Raw genomic sequence first — 25,130 nt, forward strand, 5'->3', positions numbered from 1 at the left:
ATGTATTCATAACTAGGTATCATAGTAATAATAGCAACATTTTGCATTTTTCAAATTTTATTCAAATGGTATCACATATATATGTATGCATGTATCACTCTCCAAATTTTAAGAACTGAACTTTGCATGATTTATGCATGTTGATAAGTGCATGGATAGAGCCCACGGATAAAGTGTGTGTTAGATTTTGCATTTTCACTATATACTCTATTATATGCATAGCCATAATTATAAATTATAAGTACTCCTGTTGGTGGATTAATAGTTTGCTTCTATTTTCCAAAGAAATCTAAAAAGCGTCTCTGAGCTCTGTTCTTCTTTTCAACCCTTTTCTGATCTTTTCAATAAAAGTCCAGAAGCTGAAATATGAGGAAAGGCAGAAATCTCCTTCGAGGGTGAGAGGAGAGGATAAGCATTGAATACTTATACATAAATGGATTTTTGCCTTATCCATCAACAATGCTTACTGAATGCCTGAATAATGATGTGCCTGGGCCCCATGGACTAAATTGTCTTAGACTCTGACCTTATGGAGCTTCTCATCCAGTGGGAAAGATTGGCATGGAGGAAGGGCAGAAGTAGGTGATATTTTGGAATGAAGTAGGAAGTACTGTCAACCCTCCATATTCATGGCTTTTGCATCCATGGATTCAACCAACTGAGGACTGAAATATTTGGGAAAGAACATTTCACAGTTGCAAAAAGCAAAACTTGAATTTTTGTTGTGTGTTGACAACTATGTTGATTTCATGCGCACGAAATGATGTGTAGGCTTTGTATTAGGTATTTTTATAGTTTACAGGAGGATGTGCCTAGGTTATAGACAATTTGACATCTGAAACTTGAGGCTTGAGCATCTATGAATTTGGGTAATCTTGGGGTTCTGGAAACAATCCCGCAAGGATTCTGAGGGACAACTGCACTCAGGATTGGAAAGGTGTTCTGCCATCCAGGCCCAGCAGCACTACACCAGGGTGCGAATGCGTTCCCTCTGAAGACCTGCCTCCAGATGGACTGCAGGCTAGGTCATCAGGGATTAGCCACAGCCAATGGAGTCTTGTGCAACTTGGTTGGCCCCCCAAGGAGGAGAGGTACAGCAGGGTATGGGATCCTGCTCAGGTGCTAAGGAGTATTTAAAAGCAGTGAGTCCTCAGGGATGGGCTAGGGCCACCTTCTGATCAGGAGAGCTGTGTGTGCTGAACTCCACAAGGACAAGTACAAGACCTGGAGAATGAGCACTGCAGAGGCAGCAGGGGCACTTGAGGCAGCACATTGGAGCACTGGGACAGTCACAGCAGGTCCAGCTGACTTTGTGGGAAGGGACAGCATTCTGCCACAAGCAGTCTTCAAGGGTGGCCCCACCATCACAGGGAGGCCTTTCCTGGCTACTTTCAAGAGAACCGTCCTCTGAGTCCAGTATCTGACAAACTAAATGTAGAGACATTCTTACACAATAATAATAAACCAACCACGTGCAAGATCTCATTCTAAGGGCGTTATTTGTATTAACTCTTAATTTTCACAACAACCCCTAGGAGATGGAGTGGGGCGGTTGTGCCAATGAGGAAACCAGGCACTGAGAGGTTAAGGAACTTGCCAAAATTTTCACAGCAAGGAAAGGGAATAGCTGGGATTTAAACTTGATCTCTCAGTGCTTGGGTCTGTGAGGCATCGTGTGTCCAGTGGCTTAGGGCATGGTCTCTAGGGTCAGATAGTAAACCTTAGCCCTACTTTGTTATCGAGTTAAACGTGCATCCATTCAGTGCCCCAGCAATTTCACTCCCAAGTGAAATGAAATCACATGTCCAAACAAATACTTATTCATATCGGCCTTTCTCATAATAGCCCCAAATTGGAAACAACCCAAGTGTTCCTAAACAGGAGGATAGATAAACATATTATATTATATTAGTATATATAGTACATTCATAGTATAGTAGATTCATACAAATCCTATGCAGGAATAAAAAACGAATGAGCTGCTGATAGACACAACAGCATGGTTGAATCTCAAACTTATTATGCTAAGTGAATGAAGACATTCACTAAAAAGTACTTTATGATTCCGTTTTTATAAAATCCAAATCTAGGCAATATACCCTATAGTGAAAGATCTCAGATAGTGGTTGCTGATGGTGGTGGAAATATTCTGTATCTTAATTTGGGTGGTGATTACAAGAGTGTCTGCAATTATCAAAACTCATCAGATTGATGACTTGAGATGGTGTGCATCTTATTGTGTGCTAATTATACCTCAACCAAAAGGAAAATCTTGGCTTTGCCACTTACTGGCTGCGTGATCTGGTTTTTGAGTTACTTTACCCCTTAAGCCTGAATTTCATCATCTATGAAATGAAGGAGTTCGCCAACTCTTGCAATACTAATGTGTTGTGATTTTATATCTTTTCTTAATTATCTGGAAGAAAATAAGAGCTCGTGTAACTGATCTTGGGATGGAGAGAGCTTTATAAGCATGAGATCATGGGAGGAATCACAAAGGTAACTTGTTAGATTTAACCATGTAAAACAAGAAAAGCCCCCAAACCAGCTATATTTACAAAATCCCTGTATAATACAAGTTAAAAGTAAAATGACCCCCACTGCTAAATCTGACTGACTTTTAAAAATAAAAAATTGTAAAAAGTAAAATGAAAACAGGTAAAAATATTTGCAACAAGCATGACAAATAAGCAGCTCCTAATTACATCAAGTCAATAAAAAATACTAACGTACCAACTTAAAAATTACCAAAGGAAACGAACAAGCAATTCTTAAAAGAAGAAATCCAAATGGTCAACAAACTAAGAATTGGTCAAGAGAACCATTAATCAAAAAAATAGGAGTAAAAAAAAAAAATGAAACACCATTTCCTCCTGCTACTCTGAAAAGCATTTAAGAATACTGACTTGTTTTTGCAATGTGTCTGCACTGACAGATGCAGATAGAACTGTAAATTTGTCAATTTCTGGAAATTATTTGGCAATAAAAATTTTCATTAAAATATTTATATCATTTGTCCCAGTAAATCCACTTTTAAGTATCTTCTAAAGGAAGTAATCAGAAATGTGATCAAAGACTTCTTTTTAAGGCTGTTCATCCCAGCACCATATATCAAAGTGAAAAATTATAAATAGCCCGAATGTCCAAAAAATATTGTTCAGCTAAATATTGTGTTTTGGAAGCATTCTTAATGGCAATGAAATATTTATCATAAAATGTTAAGAGAACAAAGCAGAGTAGTAAAACACTTGTATCATGTGACTCAATTTTATTTAAAAATGCAGTTTATTTTTATATGTCTACACAGAATACACCAAAATGTTAGCATGGTTATCTTGGGGAGAAGAGAGATTTTAGGTGATAACAGTTCTCTTCTTCAAACTTTTTTTTGTTTGTTTACTATTTTAATAATTTTAATTGTAAAATTCAGTGGCCGTAAATACATTCACAATGTTGTATAACCATGCCATTATCTACTTCTAGAAACCTTTCATGATTCTACACAAAAGCTTTGTGCCCATTAAACAATAATTCCCCACCTGCCTTTCCTCCCAGCCTGTCATATTTTTTTTTCTTTATTATACTTCAAGTTCTAGGGTACATGTGCACAACGTGCAGGTTTGATACACAAGTATATATGTGCCATGTTGGCTTGCTGCACCCATCAACTCATCATTTATATTAGGTATTTCTCCTAATGTTATCCCTCCCCCAGCCCCCCACCCCCGACATGCCCTGGTGTGTGATATTCCCCGTCCTGTGTCCAAGTGATCTCTTTGTTCAGTTCTCACCTATGAGTGAGAACATGTGGTGTTTGGTTTTCTGTCCTTGTGGTAGTTTGCTGAGAATGATGGTTTCCAGCTTCATCCACGTCCCTGCAAGGACATGAACTCATCCTTTTTTATGGCTGTGTAGTACTCCATGGTACATGTGTGCCACATTTTCTGAATCCATTCTATCATTGATGGACACCTGGGTTGGTTCCAAGTCTTTTCTATTGTGAATAGTGCCTCAATAAACATATGCGTACATGGGTCTTTATAGTAGCAGGATTTATAATCCTTTGGGTATATACCCAGTAATGGGATTGCAGGGCCAAATAGTAATTCTAGTTCTAGATCCTTGAGGAATCGCCACACTGTCTTTCACAATGGTTGAACTAGTTTACACTCCCACCAACAGTGTAAAAGCATTCCCATTTTTCCACATCCTTTCCAGCATCTGTTGTTTCCTCACTTTTTAGTGATTGCCTTTCTAACTGGCTTGGGATGGTATCTCATTGTGGTTTTGATTTGCATTTCTCTGATGACCAGTGATGAAGAGCATTTTTTCACGTGTCTGTTGGCTGCATAGATGTCTTCTTTTGAGAATTGTCTGTTCATATCCTTTACCCACTTTTTGATAGGGTTGTTTGTTTTCTTCTTGTAAATTTGTTTGAGTTCTGTGTAGATTCCAGATATTAGCCCTTTGTCAGATGGGTACACTGCAAACATTTTATCCCATTCTGCAGGTTGCCTGTTCATTCTGATGGTAGTTTCTTTTGCTTTGTAGAAGCTCTTTAGTTTAATTAGATCCCATTTGTCAATTTTGGCTTTTGTTGCCATTGCTTTTGGTGTTTTAGTCATGAAGTCCTTGCCAATGCCTATGTCCTGAATGGTATTGCCTAGGTTTTCTTCTAGGATTTTTATGGTATTAGGTCTAACAGTTAAGTCTTTAATCCATCTTGAATTAATTTTTGTATAAGGTGTAAGGAAGGGATCCAGTTTCAGCTTTCTACATATGGCTAGCCAGTTTTCTGAGCACCATTTATTAAGTAGGGAATCCTGTCCCCATTGCTTGTTTTTGTCACATTTGTCAAAGATCAGATGGTTGTAGATGTGTGGTGTTATTTCTGAGGCTTCTGTTCTGTTCCATTGGTCTATATATCTGTTTTGGTACCAGTACCATGCTGTTTTGGTTACTGTAGCCTTGTAGTATAGTTTGAAGTCAGGTAGCTTGATGCCTCCAGCTTTGTTCTTTTTGTCTAAAATTGTCTTGGCAACGTGGGCTCTTTTTTGGTTCCATATGAACTTTAAAGTCTTTTTTCCCAATTATGTGAAGAAAGTCATTGGTAGCTTGATGGAGATGGCATTGAATCTGTAAATTACTTTAGGCAGTATGGCCAGTTTCACGATGTTGATTCTTCCTATCCATGAGCATGGTATGTTCTTCCATTTGTTTGTGTCCTCTTCTGTTTCGTCAAGCAATGGTTTGTAGTTCTCCTTGAAGAGGACCTTTGGATCCCTTGTAAGTTGGATACCTAGGTATTTTATTCTCTTTGTAGCAATTGTGAATGGCAGTTCACTCATGATTTGGCTCTCTGTTTGCCTGTTAATGGTGTATAGGAATGCTTGTGATTTTTGCACATTAATTTTGTATCCTGAGACTTTGCTGAAGTTACTTACCAGCTTAAGGAAATTTTGGGCTTAGATGATGGGGTTTTCTAAATATACAATCCTGTCATCTGCATGCAGGGACAATTTGACTTCCTCATTTCCTAATTGAATGTCCTTTATTTCTTTCTTTTGCCTGATTGCCCTGGCCAGAAATTCCAACACTATGTTGAATAGGAGTGGTGAGAGAGGGCATCCTTGCCTTGTGCTGGTTTTTCTAAGGGAATGCTTCCAGTTTTTGCTCATTCAGTATGATATTGGCTCTGGGTTTGTCATAAATAGCTCTTATTATTTTGAGATACAGTCCATGAATACCTAGTTTATTGAGAGTTTTTAGCATGAAGAGCTATTGAATTTTGTTGAAGGCCTTTTCTGCGTCTGTTGAGATAATCATGTGGTTTTTGTCATTGGTTCTGTTTATGTGATGGATTATGTTTATTGATTTGTGGATTTTGAACCAGCCTTGCATCCCAGGGATGAAGCTGACTTGATTGTGGTGGATAAGCTTTTGATGTGCTGCTGGATTCAGTTTGCCAGTATTTCACTGAGAATTTTCGCATCGATGTTCATCAGGGATATTCATCTAAAATTCTCTTTTTTTGTTGTGTCTCTGCCAGGCTTTGGTATCAGGATGATGTTGGCCTCATAAAATGAGTTAGGGAGGATTTCCTCTTTTTCTATTGATTGGAATAGTTTCAGAAGGAATGGTACCTGCTCCTCTTTGTATCTTTGGTAGAATTCAGCTGTGAATCTGTCTGGTCCTGGACTTTTTTTTTGGTTGGTAGGCTATTAATTGTTGCCTCAATTTCAGAGCCTGCTATTGGTCTATTCAGGGATTCAACTTCTTCCTGGTTTAGTCTTGGGAGGGTGTATGTGTCCAGGAATTTATCCATTTCTTCTAGATTTTCTAGTTTATTTGCATAGAGGTGTTTATAGTATTGTCTGGTGGTAGTTTGTATTTCTGTGGGATTGGTGGTGATATCCTCTTTATCATTTTTTATTGCATTTATTTGATTCTTCTCTCTTTTCTTCTTTATTAGTCTTGCTAGCAGTCTATCAATTTTGTTGATCTTTTCAAAAAATCAGCTCCTAGATTCATTGTTTTTTTGGACGGTTTTTTGTGTCTCTATCTCCTTCAGTTCTGCTCTGATCCTAGTTATTTCTTGCCTTCTGCTAGCTTTTGAATGTGTTTTCTCTTGTTTCTCTAATTCTTTTAATTGTGATGTTAAAGTGTCAATTTTAGATCTTTCCTGCTTTCTTTTGTGGGCATTTAGTGCTAAAAATTTCCCTCTACACACTGCTTTAAATGTGTCCTAGAGATTCTGGTACGTTGTGTTTTTGTTCTCATTGGTTTCAAAGAACATCTTTATTTCTGCCTTCATTTCATTATTTACCCAGTAGTCACTCAGGAGCAAGTTGTTCGGTTTCCCATGTAGTTGTGTGGTTTTGAGAGAGTTTCTTAATCCTGAGTTCTAATTTGATTGCACTGTGGTGTGAAAGACAGTTTGTTATAATTTCTGTTCTTTTACATTTGCTAAGGAGTGCTTTACTTCCAATTACGTGGTCAATTTTTGAATAAGTGCAATATGGCCCTGAGAAGAATGTATATTCTGTTGATTTGGGGTAGAGAGTTCTGTAGATGTCTATTCAGTCTGCTTGTTGCAGAGCTGAGTTCAAGTCCTGGATATCCTTGTTAACCTTCTGTCTCGTTGATCTAATATTGACAGTGGGGTGTTAAAATCTCCCATTATTATTGTGTGGGAGTCTGAGTGTCTTTGTAGGTCTCTAAGGACTTGCTCTATGAATCTCGGTGCTCCTGTATTGGGTGCATGTATATTTAGGATAGTTAGCTCTTGTTGAATGATCCCTTTACCATTAGGTAATGGCCTTCATTGTCTCTTTTGATCTTTGTTGGTTTAAAGTCTGTTTTATCAGAGACTAGGATTGCAACCCCTGCTTTTTTTTGCTTTCCATTTGCTTGGTAGATCTTCCTCTGTCCCTTTATTTTGAGTCTATGTATGTCTTTGCACTTGAGATGTGTCTCCTGAATACAGCACACTGATGGGTCGGGACTCTATCCAATTTGTCAGTCTGTGTATTTTTATTGGGGCATTTAGCCCATTTACATTTAAGGTTAATATTGTTATGTGTAAATTTGATCTTGGCATTATGATGTTCCCTGGCTATTTTGCCCATTAATTGATCCAGTTTCTTCATAGCATCGATGGTCTTTACAATTTGCCATGTTTTTGCAGTGGCTGGTACCAATTATTCCTTTCCATGTTTAGTGCTTCCTTCAGGGGCTCTTGTAAGGCAGGCCTGGTGGTGACAAAATCTCCCAGCATTTGCTTGTGTGTAAAGGATTTTATTTCTCCTTCACTTATGAAGCTTAGTTTGGCTGTATATGAAATGCTAGGTTAAAAATTCTTTTAATAATGTTGAATATTGGCCTCCACTCTCTTCTGGCTTGTGTGGTTTCTCCAGAGAGATCCTCTTTTAGTCTAATGTGCTTCCCTTTGTGGGTAACTTGACCTTTCTCTCTAGCTAACCTTAACACTTTTTCCTTCATTTCAACCTTGGTGAATCTGACAATTATTTGTCTTGGGGTTTCTCTTCTCAAGGAGTGTCTTTGTGTTCTCTGTGTTTCTTCAGTTTCAATGTTGGCCTGCCTTGCTAGGTTGGGGAAGTTCTCCTGGATAATATCCTGAAGAGTGTTTTCCAGCTTGGTTCCATTCTCCCCATCACATTCAGGTACACCAATCAAACATAGATTTGGTCTTTTCACATAGTCCCATATTTCTTGGAGGCTTTGTTCATTTCTTTTTACTCTTTTTTCTCTAATCTTGTCTTCTTGCTTTATTTCATTAATTTGATCTTCAGTCACTGATACCCTTTCTTCCACTTGATTGAATCGGCTATTGAAGCTTGTGAATGCCTCACGAAGTTCTCATGCCATGGTTTTCAGCTCCATCAGGTCATTTAAGGTCTTTTCTACACTGTTTAGTCTACTTAGCCATTCATCTAATCTTTTTTCAAGGTTTTTAGCTTCCTTGCCATGGGTTCAAACATCCTCCTTTAGCTCAGAGAAGTTTGTTATTACCGACCTTCTGAAGCCTACTTCTGTCAACTTGTTAAAGTCATTCTCTGTCCAGCTTTGTTCCATTGCTGGTGAGGAGCTGTGATCCTTTGGAGAAGAGGCATTCTGATTTTTAGAATTTTCAGCTTTTCTGCTCTGGTTTCTCCCCATCTTTGTGGTTTTATCTACCTTTTGCCTTTTATGTTGGTGACCTACAGATGGGGTTTTGGTGTAGATGAACTTTTTGTTGATGTTGATGCTATTCCTTTCTGTTTGTTAGTTTTTCTTCTAACAGTCTGGTCTCTCAGCTGCAGATCTGTTGGAGTTTGCTGGAAGTCCACTCCATACACTGTTTACCTTGGTATCACCAGTGGAGGCTGCAGAACAGCAAATATTGCAGAACAGCAAATATTGCTGCTAGATCCTTCCTCTAGAAGCTTCATCCCAAAGGGGCAGCCCCTTATTTGAGGTGCCTGTAGGCCTCTACTTGGAGGTGTCTCCCAGTTAGGCTACATGGGGAGGTCAGGGACCCACTTGAGGAGGCAGTCTGTTCGTCTTCAAAGCTCAAATGCCGTATTGGGAGAAACACTGCTCTCTTCACAGCTGTCCGATAGGGATATTTAAGTCTGCAGAAGTTGTCTGCTGCCTTTTGTTCAGCTGTGCCCTGCCCACAGAGGTGGAATCTAGAGGCAGTGGGCCTTGTTGAATGGCAATGGGCTCTGCCCAGTTTGAGCTTCCAGGCCGCTTTGTTTACCTGCTCAAGCCTCAGCAATGGCGGACGCCCCTCCCCCAGCCAGGCTGCTGCCTCGCAGATTGATCTCAGACTGCTACACTAGCAGTGAGCAAGGCTCCATGGGTGTGGGACCCACCGAGCCAGGCATGGGAGAGAATCTCCTTGTCTACCAGTTGCTAAGACCTCAGGAAAAGTGCAGTATTTGGGCAGGAGTGCCCCGTTTTTCCAGGTAGTCTGTCACGGCTTCCCTTGGCTAGGAAAGGGAAATTCTCCAACCCCTTGCACTTCCCAGGTGAGGTGATGCCCTGCCCTGCTTCAGCTCACCCTCTGTGGGCTGCACCCACTGTCCAACCAGTCCCAATGAGATGAACCAGGTACCTCAGTTGGAAATGTGGAAATCACCCATCTTTTGCATCAATCACGCTGGTAGCTGCAGACTGGAGCTGTTCCTATCCAGTCATCTTGGAAGCCCAGTGTTTCTTTCCTTTAAATTTTCATTCCTCTCTCACCCTGGGAGGAGACCATTTCTAGGCTTCCTGGGGGACCTGGTGTCTTAGCTGGGCATCTCCCAATACCTGCAGGCCACAGGGCCACAGAGGCTGGGCCTCTAGGAGCAGAGGACGTAGACCAGGGAAGACAAGCTCTTCTTCAAACTTCTAAGTGTATTTATACCTCCAAATTTTCCACAACAGTATAAATTACTTTTAATGGAGAAGTATTTACTTGTATAATCAAAGAACTAAACATTTTTTTCTCCTTTTTTTTTTTCTTTTTTTCTTCTTCTTCTTTTTTTTTTAGAAGCAGCCTTGCCCTGTCCCCCAGGCTGGAGTGCAGTGGGACAATCTCAGCTCACTTCAACCTCTGTCTTCCAGGTTCAAGCAAATCTTCTGCCTCAGCCTCTTAAGTAGCTGGGATTATGGGCACCTGCCACCATGCCTGGCTAATTTTTGTATTTTTAGTAGAGATGGGATTTCACCATGTTGGCCAGGCTGGTCTCGAACTTCTGACCTCAAGTGATCCACCCACTTCAACCTCCCCAAAGTACTGCGATTATAATTACAGGCATGAGCCACTGTGCCCGGCCCTTTTTTTGTGTGCATGTGCCAGATTTGAAAACACAAGCCTGACTAGGAGCTCCTTGAAGTACACTTGCTTTGTGGGGGCAGTAGCGTTTTTCTCCCCAGGTGAGTGTGGCTGAGTGCAACTAGATGCATCGTTAACATCTTCAATCATTTAGCCAGAGGGAGTTCCCTGGGGAATTGTCTCATCCATCCCGGACCTGGAAGCTCCACGTGCTGGCAGTCCTGAGCAGAAAGTTGTAACTTCCCTGTACTTGGGCCATTTCTTCCTCCAAGACAGGTATAGGCCGTAGACTGGAACAGAATATAAGTGTGGATTTGTGTAAGCCTGTTCCCACTGGGAGCTAACTAGCTCACAATACATGCCTCCCTGTGGTGGGTCAGGAATGGGAATCGTGTTTTTCACACAAGGAGAGAACACAGACTAGCCCCATGACATCATCTTGAAAATAGGGAGGATATAACTTGTAGGGTGGTTGGATGAGTCAATGAGTCAATAGATTCAAGATGGTGTAACAGTGCTTGGTCTATGGTAGATGTTCAGTAAGTGTGAGCCTTGCTGTGTCACCCAGGCTGGAGTGCAGTGGTGCAGTCATAGCTCACTGCAGCCTTCAACTCCTGGGCTCTAGTGATCTTCCCACCTTGGCTTCCCAAAGTGTTGGGATTATAGGCATGAACCATCATGTCCAGCCTCCCTTTATCTTTACAACTTTACAAGATTGACATGGCCTATTGTTTCCTGTTTATTATCCAATAAATGGCTCCTGAGGGAAACTAAATAATTTCTTAAAATCACAGAGGCAGTCCCAGGTAGGCCCAGGATGGCACCTAGAGCCCTGTGGTATGAATGCCAGCACCACTCTACTTCTTGCACTCAAACCTAATCCAAGACCCTGCTCCTACCTCCTGGCTCTGCTGCTTGTCAGTAACTTTGGGGAACAATTTCAGCATTTTAGTTTCAGGCTTTTATTTGTAAAATGAGAAAAGTATCTGACTTATTTCACATGGCTGTCATTCTCTAGGTCACGTGAAGTTAAAAATATTAACAAAACAGTATTTGTAAATTGTTAGTCATAAACTTAAAGCTTAAAGGCTGCTTTGATGGAGAAACCTTAGAAGGTCACTAGTTGAACGTAATGAGGGGCTATTTCTCATTCATATCAAGTCCTGGTCTGCACTCACTCTGTCTGGGTGTTCAGGGACACAGGCTGAAGCATGGGGGCTCTGGACATGTGGTTTCCAAGGTTGCTGTGTGTGCCAACATCCTGCCAGGATATAGGAAAAGAGGGTTTGGAAAAGACCCATCTGCTTTTGTCCCTTTTGGTCTAGAAGTGCTCCAATTACTCCCGCTCATCATTCCATTGCTGAGAATGGATCACGGGGCGTCTGGGAAGTGTAGTCTCTGGCTGGGCAGCAGCAAGTCTACACAGGGGAAGGGGCATGTATACCTCAATGGGCATCCACATCTTCGCCAAGGACACCCTATGCTTCAGCGTTCTTCTTTTATAAGATGCAAACTAAGCCAAGAATGGTGACACTGTGGACTCAGAATTAGAAACTTAATTAACAACAGAGTAAAATCAGGCATGGAAGTCTCTTGCTTCATGCCAATGTCCCCATTGTTATCATCATCTTTGTCATTATTCCTAGGAGGTGAGCCATGGGATAAACTCTTTTTTGTTCATTTCCCACTATAGAGTCCTGACCAACTAAGGCTGGAGTGACTGTCTTCTGTAGGTTTTCTGTAATGTTGCCCGAACTTTGCTGACATCACCAACTGGACAGAGGATGGCAGGACCTATCCCTGATGTCACTTAACCCAAAGCATTCTAGAGCACCTCTCTTCTCTGTTGAGTTGTGTGCAGTTCTTCTTTCATGTTGTTTCAGGAAGGACCAGATCAGTCAGAATGCCATACGATGTTCCCCAGTCCAAGTACTCCCCACCTCTCCACCTATTCTTTCCCCTCTTACTTGCACCCCTGGCTCTGCTGAAGACTGGGTTGCGATCCCATTGGTAGCATTGCTGGAACAGTTTGTCATGGCCCTACCATCTGCAGACTGCAACCCCCTCCCTGCTCCCCACAGGCTTTTCTGAGGCAAACTGAAAGATGTGACACTTTCCCTTTGCTGTGGCCTTTGAAAAACTGATCACATGTCAAGTTTCTTTCCTTTGGCTGGAATTATACCAGTGCAAGGGAGGAATGCTTGGCTTTCCTGGGCTGATGAGCAGCTTTTACTATCTGTGAGTCATAAAAGATGATAACAAAATTTAATTGGTGGTTATTAAACACATTTTTGGATAGATGGCATTTTAAAGAAGATATCCACAGGGCAAACATTAATCCATGGGCCCGTGAACCACATACTGAGTCACAATGATCCAGGTTCTTCAGGCACTCAGCTGGCAGGATGACTTGCAGGTCTGACCCCATGGAAAGCTTCTAGCAGGACCGGTGGGGTGGCTAAGGCAGCCTGTCAGTGTCTGGTAAGGCTGGCAGATTAAATGTCTGCAGTGGCATTGACTTGCCATGGTTCAATCAGAGAAGCAGGACCAGTAGGATACATAATAAAGAATCTGTTGACTTGATTTTACACAATTGTGGGAGTTAGTCAAAAGATTTATGACAGATGGCCAGGTGTGGTGGCTCATGCCTGTAGTCCCAGCTCCTCAGGAGGCCAGGGCAGGAGAATCACTTGAACCCAGGAGTTTAAGGCTGCAGTGAGCCATGATCATGCCACCGCACCCCAGCCGGGGTGACAGAGAGAGGCCCTGTCTCTAAATAAATAAATAAATAAATAAATAAATAAAGGTTTATGTGTGGGGTTACTGCTTCTTCCTCTGGTGTGGGAGTATGAAGTCAGCAGGCAGGCAGTTGGGAGGCAAGGATGTACCTAAATGGGGGAAGAGAGAACCGGCATCTACGCAGGTGACACAGATGCTGTGACATGGATGAGAACCTGTGGCAACCTCTCATCCTCTCCATGCCTCAACTTTGAAGATGGGTGGTGAAGGGCAGGAGAAACTGGCAGCCGCTGGCATGGAGCTCAGACTCTTAGGAGATGATGGATCATTGTAGGGGGAAATGGGTGAGGTTGGAGGTGGAGTCACCACACTGGCAAGGTGAGCTCACAGAGTGGGGGGCCACGAGGCAAGCAGTAGCAGTAGCCTGGTACCCTGCGTCAACTTTCTGAATGTAAAAAGGACTTGGCTTTGGCTTCACTTTTGCCATCCAGATCTCACACTAAATATGTCTTGTGGCTGATAGTAACCCAGGACTTCCAGGAACCACAGCTCTAGTTTTGCTAGAACTGGTCTCACCATGATTCCATAGTCAAGCTAAGTTGACTTGATACATATTTACCACTATCTACCCCTTGTAACCTTCTGATCCACATACAACTATTTTAACATATTTAATTGCCTGAAAAAGACAATATCAAAATAGTGCTTTCACCTAAAGTAATGCAACTGTCCATACAACTGAAAACACCCTAACCTTCTCCCTAAAAGATGCAAAGTCCCTTTATCCATTTGTGGATGACAGTCAATCCATCTCTAGCTGAGATACATTCTCCCATTGACATTATCTGGCTCAAATACTGAGATATAAGGTTAACTACTATTAATACAACTTTCATTAGTTGGTTGGAAATTAGAAGAAAGCAAGAGAGAAAATAACTTAATATATACACAAATGTGTTCTTATCAAAATAAAAAGATACTCTTATCTATTACAGTTCTATTATTAAGTATCTTCTTGCACTTTTCATTCCATATTTATTTCTCTTGCTTTTAGCAGTCACCTTGGATCATCATAGTTCCCTGCCTGATGGGGTGATCCAAGCCTGCAGTCCTGTCTGTAGTTTTCCATTAATTTATTCCATTATAATTAAAATTCTATTATAATTAATTCTACTAATGTAATCTTGGGGCATGGGAGTACTAGGAGGTACCACGTTACTGGTTGAATTGTGTCCTCCCAAAAGATACGTTCTAACCCCTGGTACCTGCAAGTATGACCTTATTTGGAAATGGTATCTTTGCAGATAGCATCAAGTTAAGATGAGGTCATTAGGATGGGTTTTAATCCAGTATGACTGGTGGCTTATACGAAGAGGGAAATTTGGACACAGACACACACATACGAAGGCGAACACCATGGAAGATGCCGACACAGAGAGAAGATAGCCAGGGGATGATGGAGGCAGAGGTTGGAGGGATGCTGCCTCCAGCCAAGGAATTCCTTGGGCTACCAGAAGACAGAAGAGGCAAGGAAGAATCCTTCCCCAGAGATTTTGGAGGGAGAATCTTGCTTTTGGACTTCCAGCCTCCAGAACTGTGAGAGAATACATTTCTGCTGTTTCAAGCCACTCAGTTTATGGTGGTTTGTTAGGGCAGCACTAGAGGGCAAATGCACACCCCAAGGGATCTCTTGTAGGAGATTCACTATGATCCTCATATTTTATAATCTTTATTCCATTACAACAGTTCTTATCCTCATTGTGTAATAATAACCCAACTTTCCCTTGATAATCAGGATCAGTCACCCCAGACAGTACAGTTACCCCCTCTTTGACCTCTTGATTTACTGACATGAGGAGCCCAAGGTAGGTGTGTGGCAGTGTTAATTTGCATTTTAATGAAACCGTCACTGTCCTGGTGGAAACATTCCTCCTATGGGGATTAAGACTTCTAGACCAGCAGAACCCAAAGCTGCGATGACAGACTACACAAATTTTCTTAGTGGGTCATCATTTGTGACAGAGAGAGGATCTGCTTTTATTTCCACTCCTTCATTGCTAAGCCTTTGCCTCCAGTCTCTGGAGAAACAGCACCATGTATGGAGAGGATACCTTTTACTTTGGAGGACGTTGCTCCAGCCCTACAAGGTGTTGCCCTCCAGCTGGTGCCATGATGGAAGATTCAAAAAGCCACTCCATTGTTTTATCAGGCCAGCTGCTTCAGGACTATGGGATCGTGGTGAGACCAGCAAGTTTCATGGGCACAAGCCCATTGCCATACTTCATTTGCTGTAAAATGAGTTCCTCAGTAGGAAACAATTCTGCATGGCATGAATATGGCAAAGTCCATTGGTGGTGCTGACAGAGCTGCGGGCAGGAAAGGCAAATCATGTCCAGAGTAAGGGATTATTTTGGTGAGACCAAATTGCTGCCCCTTCCATGACTAAAGTGATGATTGGCTGATTTTCCCAGGGAATGGCACCACAACAAGGGTCCCATGTTGGTGTCCACTGTCGGCAGATTGGACTCAGCTGTGGCTGTGGCTGTAGTCAGATCAGTCATGGTGAGAAGTCTATGCTGAGCCCATGCAAGACTTCCATCCATGTTGCCCTAGCCCAGTAAGCAAGGACAACTGTCAGTGGGAAATAACACTGACTTATTTTATTCATAGGACAGGTTATTTTTTCCATATGATCATTCTGTTCCTTCTCTTCTGAGCTTGCTCTTCTAAGAGCTTTCACAAGAGCCACATACCTTCGCATGTGGTACCCATTCAGGAGATCTAATCACCTGCTTCTTCCCTAGATTACATTGTTACCAATTTTCCAATCATGTTACTAACAAATCCCCAACTATCCCCACTGAATCATGAGCGTGTGTTTGTATCTCTGGCTAATCCTCTTACAGTCAAAGTGAACAACATGTGCTCTCTTCCCGGTTCTGCCCTCTGTGAAGATGCTGCTTCATGGCTGTTCTTTCGGCCATCCCTAGTGGGCTATAGCGCTACAGCCATTCATTTGCAGGTAGTGTTGGAATGTTTTAGAGGGACACCCATGAATGAGGCCCAAAGGTTTTGTTTCTCAGACAGCAGGTCTTAGGGATCTCTGGATGAGATCCTCAGTGCAGGAGAAGAGGAAGGAGGCAATGGAGCAGGAGAAGGGGCTGTGGGCATCTGCCCCACTGCTCATGCCACTTGCTGTGCCTTCAGGATATGCTCAAGTCCAGTAGCATGATTATCACTGCCAGCTGATGATAGAGTGCCTCTGTGCACACCCAGATTTATCAGACAACACACAGTTCACGATAGCTCAAGTTCTACAGTAACTTAGTGGTGCATGGTCAAGCGTTCAATCTACAAAGGCCATGCAGCACCCCAGGAGCTGCTCCTCAAAGAGACAATGGTTCACCGCAGAGGATGGCATTGCTTTGCCCCCCGATGCCAGCCATCTGTGCCACGATTTCTCCAGAGGGACCTGTGAAAGTTTTCATCATATGGCATTTCCATCCGCCACAGCTGCTTCAAGCGCCAGCCGCGTCCTCAGTCAGGTAGCGCACATAGTCTGGACCTGTTGCCAAGCCTTCTCTTGTTTTGCTGGTAGCTTTTTGGGCTTCTCAGTAAATATGTCAGAGTACTCAAATGAGGTGTATGCCGCCTTGAAATCCAAAGAAGCCTGCTAGGCACTGTGTCTCTTTCTTAGTGGTAGGAGGAATCAGAAACAGCAACTTGCCCTACAATTTGGAAGGGATATTTCAACATGTCCAAGACCACTGGATCCCAAGAAAGTTCACCCAGATAGAAGGTCTCTGAATTTTTGTGGGAAATTAATCTCTCACAGTCTGGCATTTGTGTGTCTTACCAATGTGTCTAACGTAGTTGCTACTTCCTTTTCACTAGGACCAATTAATACGATATGATCCATGTAATAGTCAGTATGCTTTCCTGCAGAATGGAGAGACTTTGTAAGGTCCCTATGGAGTAGATGATGACATAGGTCTGGAGGGTGGATTAGCCCTGAGATAGCACAGTGAACGTATATTTCTGGCCCTATGAGCTAAAAGCAACCTGATCCTGATGTCCTAAGTAACAGGTGTTATACTGGGCGGAATATTGCCTCCCTCTCCCTCACCCTTTTAATGTCTATCTAAACTTCAGAATGTGACTTTATTTGCAAATTAGGTCTTTGCAGTATGTAAGGCCTTATCTTGAATATGACTGGTGTCTTTATAAAATGAGAAAAGAAGCCAGGCTTGGTGGCTCACACCTATAATTCCAACATTTTGGGAGGCTGAGGCAGGAGCATTGTTTAAGGCCAGAAGTTCAAGTCCAGCCCAGGCAAAACAGAGAGACCCCATCTCTACAAAACAAATAAATAAATAAAATTAGCCGGGTGTGGTGGCATGTGCCGGCCTATAGCTCCGGCTACTCAGGAGACTGAGGCAGGAGGACCGCTTGAGCCCAGGAGTTTGAGGCTGCAGTGAGCTATGGTTGCACCACTATACTCCAGCCTGGGTGACAGAGTGATACTTTGTTTCTAAAACAAAATGAAATATTTCTAAAGGTTGCAAAAGAAGAGAAGAGACACATGGGGGAGAACACCAGGTGAAGATGGAGGAAGACATTGGAGACCCATCTACAGGCCAAGGAACCCTGAGACTGCTGGAAGCCACCAGGAGCTAGAAGAGGCAAGGGCGCTCTTCCCTGCAGCCTTCATGGGGAGCAGGGCCTTGCTGATGCCTTGATGGTGAAGGTCCAGCCCCAGAACTGTGAGGTGATAAATTTCTGTTGCCGTTTTTTTTTTTTTTGAGATGGAGTTTCACTCTTGTTGCCCAGGCTGGAGTGCAGTGGCACGATCTCGGCTTACTGCAACCGCCGCCTCCCAGGTTCAAGCGATTCTCCTGCCTCAGCCTCTCGAGTAGCTGGGATTACAGGCATGTGCCACCACGTCCATTAATTTTGTATTTTTAGTAGAGACAGGGTTTCTCCATGTTGGTTAGGCTGGTCTCGAACTCCTGATCTCAGATGATCCACCCGCCTCAGCCTCCCAAAGTGCTGGGATTACAGGCACGAGCCACCACACCTGGCCAACTTTCTGTTGTTTTAAGACACCCAATCTGTGGTGTTCTGTTACAGCAGCCTTAGGAAGCTAGCACAGAAATACAGAAAAAAGCATTCACCCGATCAGTGGCTGCATGCGGATCCTATGGGACAATTGATTTTCTTCATCAATGAAAACATATCAGGAACAGCTGCTGTAATTGGAACCAACATCTAATTAAGTTGATGATAATCCACTGTCATTTTGAGGATTCGGCTTCTGCACAGGTCAAACATGTGAGCTGACAGCGATGCAGTGGGAATCACCACTCTTACCTCTGCCAAGGTCTTAGTTGTGGTATGACTCTCTCAGTCCCTCTAGAAATGGGATGTTGCCTTCGGTGTTGTATTTCAGGAGGTGCAGGCAGGTGTCCTGGCTTCTCCTTGGCCTTCCTGCCATTACAGTCATCACTCTGTGGGTCAGGGTGGAATGTGAGGATTTTCCCCTTGCTGAGTTTGTGTATTCCAGTTCCCAAACAGAGGGAATAGCAACTGAGTATTTTGGGGCTTTAAGGACACACTTAGACCTGAGCCAAAATCCCATTGATTTAATTATCCTGTTAAATGTTCTCTACATGGTGATTTTGTTGTTGTTGTATAGTTCCATAAAATTTTCTTACATGTATAGACTTGCATAATGACCACTACAGTCAGGATTTAGAACTGTTCCATACCTCAAAGAAAATCCCACGTGCTGCCCTGCACAGTCACCCTCTTCCAAACCTAACCCCCGCAACCACTGACCTCTTCTCCATGACTGTTTTGTCATTTTGAGACTGTTACATAAGTTGAATCATATAATATGTGACCTCTCGAAATGGGCTTTTTGACCTTGAGACCCATCTAATGTATTATGTATATCAATAGTTTGTTCCTTTTTATTGCTGAGTAATATTTTATTGTATAGCTCCAGCAATTCCACCTCTGGGTATTTATCCAAAGGAAATGAAATCAGAATGTTAAAGAACTAGCTGGGCTGAGCATGGTGGTTCATGCCTGTAATTCCAGCACTTTGGGAGGCTGAGGTGAAAGGATCTTTTGAGCTCGGGAGTTTTAGACCAGCCTGAGCAGCATGGCAAGGCTCTGTCTCTACAAAAACTTAAAAAAAAAAAAAAATAGCTGGGCATGGTAGTGCCTGTAGTCTCAGCTACCCAGGAGGCTGCGGTGGGAAGATCACTTGAGCTTTCGAGGTTGAGGCTGTAGTGAGCTATGATTGTGCCACTGCACTTCAGCCTGGACAGCAGTGAGATCTTATCTCAAAAAACATAAACAAACAAACAAACAAAAAAAGAGGAATCTGTGCACTCCCATGTTCGTTGCAGAATTATTCACAAGAGCCAAGATATGGAATCAACCTGACTATCCATCAACAGGTGAGCGAACAAAGAAAATGTGGTACATTGACACAAAGGAATATAGCCCCAGCTACTCAGGAGGCTGAGGAAGGAGGACCGCTTGAGCCCAGGAGTTTGAGGCTGCAGTGAGCTATGGTTGCACCACTACACTCCAGCCTGGGTGATAGAGTGAAACCCTGTCTCTAAAATAAAATAAAATATTTCTAAAGATTGCAAAAAGAAGAGAAGAGACACATGCACCCTACTCCCTGACAGGCCCCGGTGTGTGATGTTCCCCTCCCTGTGTCCATGTGTTCTCATTGTTCAACTCCCAGTTGTGAGTGAGAACATGCAGTGTTTGGTTTTCTGTTCCTGTGTTAGTTTGCTGAGAATGACAGCTTCCAGCTTCATCCATGTCACGGCAAAGGACATGATCTCATTCTTTTTTATGGCTGTATAGTGTTCCATAGTATTGCATGGTGTATAAGTACCATATTTTCTTTATCCAGTTTATTATTGATGGGCATTTGGGTTGGTTCACCCTTTAGAAAGAAGGAAATCTTGCAATTTCCTCCAGTTTCATCCATGTTGTTGCAAATTACCAGATTTCCTTCTTTTTAACAGCTGAACAGTTAGAAAGAAGGAATAAGCTCAAGAGATCTACTGTACACCATGGTGACAATACTTAATAACAATGTATTGTATTCTTGAAAGTTGCTGAGAGTAGGTTTTAAGTGTTCTAATCACAAAAAATACGCATGTGAGGTAAAACATATGTTAATTAGCTTGACTTGGTCATTCCACAATATATACATATGCATTCCCAAGTGACATGTACTCATCATATATACAACAAGTATTTACAAATTCTGTCAATTAAAAAAGAATACACATGACAAAAATTCCATTACATATATATTTGGTTTGTTTGTTTTGTTTATCCACTCACCCTTTGATGGGCATTTGGGTTATTCCCAGTTTTTAGCTATCACAAATAAAGCTGTTATGAACATTTGTGTACAGGTTTTTGTGTGAATATGTTTTCATTTCTCTAAGGCAAATAATTGGGAGTATATATTTAACTTTTAAAGGAGCAACCAATCTATTTTTTAGGGTGGCTATATGAGAGACTCAGTTTCTCCGTATCCTCTCCAACACTTAGTATTTATTTTTAAATTTTAACCATTCCAGTAGTGCTATCTCTTTTGGTGCTACCTCTTCATGGCTTTAGTTTGCACTCTTTTTTTCTTTTAAGTTATGGGATACGCGTGCAGAATGTGCAGGTTTGTTACATAGGTATACATGTGCCATGGTGGTTTGCTGCACCCATCAACCCGTCATCTAGGTTTTAAGCCCCACATGCATTAGGTATTTCTCCTAATGCTCTCCCTCCCCTTGCCCCTCACCCCCCCGACAGGCCCCAGTGTGTGATGTTCCCCTTCCTGTGTCCATGTGTTTTCATTGTTCAACTCCCACTTATGAGTGAGAACATGCAGTGTTTGGTTTTCTGTTCCTGTGTTAATTTGCTGAGAATGATGACTTCTAGCTTCATCCATGTCACTGCAAAGGACATGATCTCATTCATTTTTATGGCTGCATAGTGTTCCATGGTGTACACGTACCACATGTTCTTTGTCCAGTTTATTACTGATGGGCATTTTGGTTGGTTCCATGTCTTTGCTGTTGTAAATAGTGCTGCAATAAACATATGTGTACATGTGTCTTTATAGTAGAATGATTTATATTCCCAGTAATGGGATTGCTGGGTCAAATGGTATTTCTGGTTCTACATCCTTGAGGAATCACTACAATGTCTGTCACAATGGTTGAACTAATTTACATTCCTACCAACAGTGTAAAAGTGTTCCTATTTCCCCACAACCTCACCAGCATCTATTGTTTCTTGACTTCTTAATGGTGTGAGATGGTATCTCATTGTGGTTTTGATTTGCATTTCTCTAAAACCAGTGATGATGAGTTTTTTTCATATGTTTGTGGGCCACAAAAATGTCTTCTTTTGAGAAGTGCCTTTTCATATGTTTGCCCAAGTTTTGATGGGGTTGTTTGTTTTTTTCTTGTAAATTTGTTTAAGTTCCTTGTAAATCGTGGATATTAGACCTTTGTCAGATGGGTAGATTGCAAAAATTTTCTCCCATTCTGTAGGTTATTTGTTCACTGTGATGCTAGTTTCTTTTGCTGTGCAGAAGATCTTTAGTTTAATCAGATCCCATTTGTCAATTTTGGCTTTTGTTGCAATTGCTTTTGGTGTTTTCATCATGAAGTCTTTGCCCATGCCTATGTCCTGAATGGCATTGCCTAGGTTTAACTTGCACTTTCTTAATGGCTGGTAATGTTCAACCTCTTTTCATGTGCATATTGTCATCCATGCATCCACTTTAGTGACATGTCTGTCCAAGGCTTTTGCACAGTTTCTAATGCCTTCTTAGGTAGTTATTCACATGTTAAAATTCAGATAGTTATTTATGTATTCTGGGATTTAGATCTTTATTTAAACATTCTGGATACACACCTTTTTACAGATATGCGATTTGCAACTGTTTTGTACCAGTTTGTGTCTTGTCTATTTATTTTCTTGACTTCTAAGGTTTTTGATACAATTATCTACAATATGCCAAGGAATCTGGCATTTTAACCACATGTTGTGTAGACCAACTTTTTGTCATGGTTTCTGTCAACCAACCAAGCAAACTGTTAGCACCACTATCAGCTAACAGTTTAGATAACTTGAGATAACTCACTGATTCCACCATCTCTGCCTAGTAGGCCCATATCAATACATTTGGCTTGCTGCAACTTTATTTTCCTCCCAGTGGTCTCACACTAGTAGGAGCCATTCCACACATGTTCTCCATGTTCGTATCCACAGAAATTGGTAAAATTATGGAATTATTTTGGTGCATATTACACTTCCTCCTGGATTGCACTTTACACTTTTTCCTCTGGGGCCTGTTGGACTGGAGTCTGGCTGTAGTTCTAGAAGCAAAAAGAGATGATGGCAAAAGTAGGGGGTTGAAGAGGCACAATCCCTTCCTTGCAAAGACTCCACGTTAGGGTAAGGCATCATAGATTCTTCAGCCAAGAGGACACTAATCACCTCATTCCGGGCACTGGCAGGGAGATGGGCAAAATTCACAGGTTGGAATCTATCCCTGTGTCTCTTTCCCAATTTTCAGGGTCCTGCTCCTTCAAAATCCGTGTACTAACTACATTAGAGACCCTGTAAAGTTGAGAATTCACTTTGTCTTCCAATTCAGCTACCTCTAGTACTAGACTTTAGGTTAAGTTCTGGTTTTCAGAAATCCCAACCTGGTGACTACAGGAGAAAGGTTTATTTTAGATCCAGAATAGAAACTTTCAAATTCCTTTTAGGAAGCTTGGGGATTTTAAGCCCTGGTCTCATTACTTTGTTTCTTCAGATTCTCCAGTGCATTTAGAAACAATCAATCAGCCCTGCTGTAATTTTAATTTTTACCAAAATGTTAATAGTGGCTGGATGTGGCTTCCCAAAGTGCTGTAATTGCAGCACTTGGAGTTACAAGGGAAGCCAAGGCAGGAGGATTGCATAAGGCCAGGAGTTCAAGACCAGACTAGGCAACATAGTGAGACCTTGTCACTAAAAAATAAAAATAGTCAGTTGTGGTGGTGTGCACCAGTAGTCCCAGCCACTGGGGAAGCTGATGTGGGAGGATTGCTTGAGCCTAGGTGTTTGAGATCGCAGTGAGCTATGATTGCTTCACTGTACTCCAGCCTGGGCTGCACTCCAGCCTGGACTAAGTCTCTATAAATCAATCAATCAATCAATCATACCTGGCCTAGGAATTGAAGATGCTGAAGGGGAGGATCTGGCAGGATCTGGGGTTGCTGAGGGCTTGGTTGCATCCCCACCCCAGCAAGGTGAGGCGCAGGTAAGTGGTGCTGTGCATGAGATGTTACAGCACGTGGCACATTGGCCTGACCTTCTGAGGGTCCAAAGAATCTGACTTCTGATTCAAAATATGGCATATGATGCCTCTGGTCAGCCTCACTAACCCGGGACGATGCAAGGGAATTTGAGAAACCAAGTTCACTTTAGCGAAGTTGACACCACACAAATCCACTTATCACAAAGCTTGGAAAAACATTCTTCTCAAAGCTCCATGATTCTTTTACAAATTGACACCTTGGCCGGGCATGGTGGCTCATGCCTGTAATCCCAGCACTTTGGGAGGACGAGGGAGGTGCATCACCTGAGGTCAGGAGTTCAAGATAAGCCTGGCCAACATGGTGAAACCCCGTCTCCACTGAAAACACAAAAAACTTAGCTGGGCATGGTGGTGGGCAACTGTAATCCCAGCTACTCAAGAGGCTGAGGCAGAAGAATCGCTTGAACCTGGGAGGCGGAGGTTGCAGTGAACTGAGATCACGACATTGCTCTCCAGCCTGTGCAACAAGAGTGAAACTCTGTCAAAAAAAAAAAAAAACAAACTTTCTAAAACACGATTCTAATATAGTAAAAATTTTGCATTAACAAGTGCCTTTCGAATTCAAAGTTCTCGGCTCAGCATTCCTGGCCTCCCACTCTCTCCATGTGATCCATGCACGCTGACCACTCCCTCCTCGCAAACATACTTTTTTTCTTTTCTTTTTTTGTTTTTTTTGAGACGGAGTCTCGCTCTGTCACCCAGACTGGAGTGCAGTGGCACGATCTCGGCTTACTGCAACCGCCGCCTCCCAGGTTCAAGCGATTCTCCTGCCTCAGCCTCTCGAGTAGCTGGGATTACAGGCATGTGCCACCACGTCCATTAATTTTGTATTTTTAGTAGAGACAGGGTTTCTCCATGTTGGTTAGGCTGGTCTCGAACTCCTGATCTCAGATGATCCACCCGCCTCAGCCTCCCAAAGTGCTGGGATTACAGGCACGAGCCACCACACCTGGCCAACTTTCTGTTGTTTTAAGACACCCAATCTGTGGTGTTCTGTTACAGCAGCCTTAGGAAGCTAGCACAGAAATACAGAAAAAAGCATTCACCCGATCAGTGGCTGCATGCGGATCCTATGGGACAATTGATTTTCTTCATCAATGAAAACATATCAGGAACAGCTGCTGTAATTGGAACCAACATCTAATTAAGTTGATGATAATCCACTGTCATTTTGAGGATTCGGCTTCTGCACAGGTCAAACATGTGAGCTGACAGCGATGCAGTGGGAATCACCACTCTTACCTCTGCCAAGGTCTTAGTTGTGGTATGACTCTCTCAGTCCCTCTAGAAATGGGATGTTGCCTTCGGTGTTGTATTTCAGGAGGTGCAGGCAGGTGTCCTGGCTTCTCCTTGGCCTTCCTGCCATTACAGTCATCACTCTGTGGGTCAGGGTGGAATGTGAGGATTTTCCCCTTGCTGAGTTTGTGTATTCCAGTTCCCAAACAGAGGGAATAGCAACTGAGTATTTTGGGGCTTTAAGGACACACTTAGACCTGAGCCAAAATCCCATTGATTTAATTATCCTGTTAAATGTTCTCTACATGGTGATTTTGTTGTTGTTGTATAGTTCCATAAAATTTTCTTACATGTATAGACTTGCATAATGACCACTACAGTCAGGATTTAGAACTGTTCCATACCTCAAAGAAAATCCCA

This window comes from Colobus angolensis, unplaced genomic scaffold (assembly GCF_000951035.1).
Source record: "Colobus angolensis palliatus isolate OR3802 unplaced genomic scaffold, Cang.pa_1.0 Scaffold52, whole genome shotgun sequence".
NCBI lineage: Eukaryota > Metazoa > Chordata > Mammalia > Primates > Cercopithecidae > Colobus > Colobus angolensis.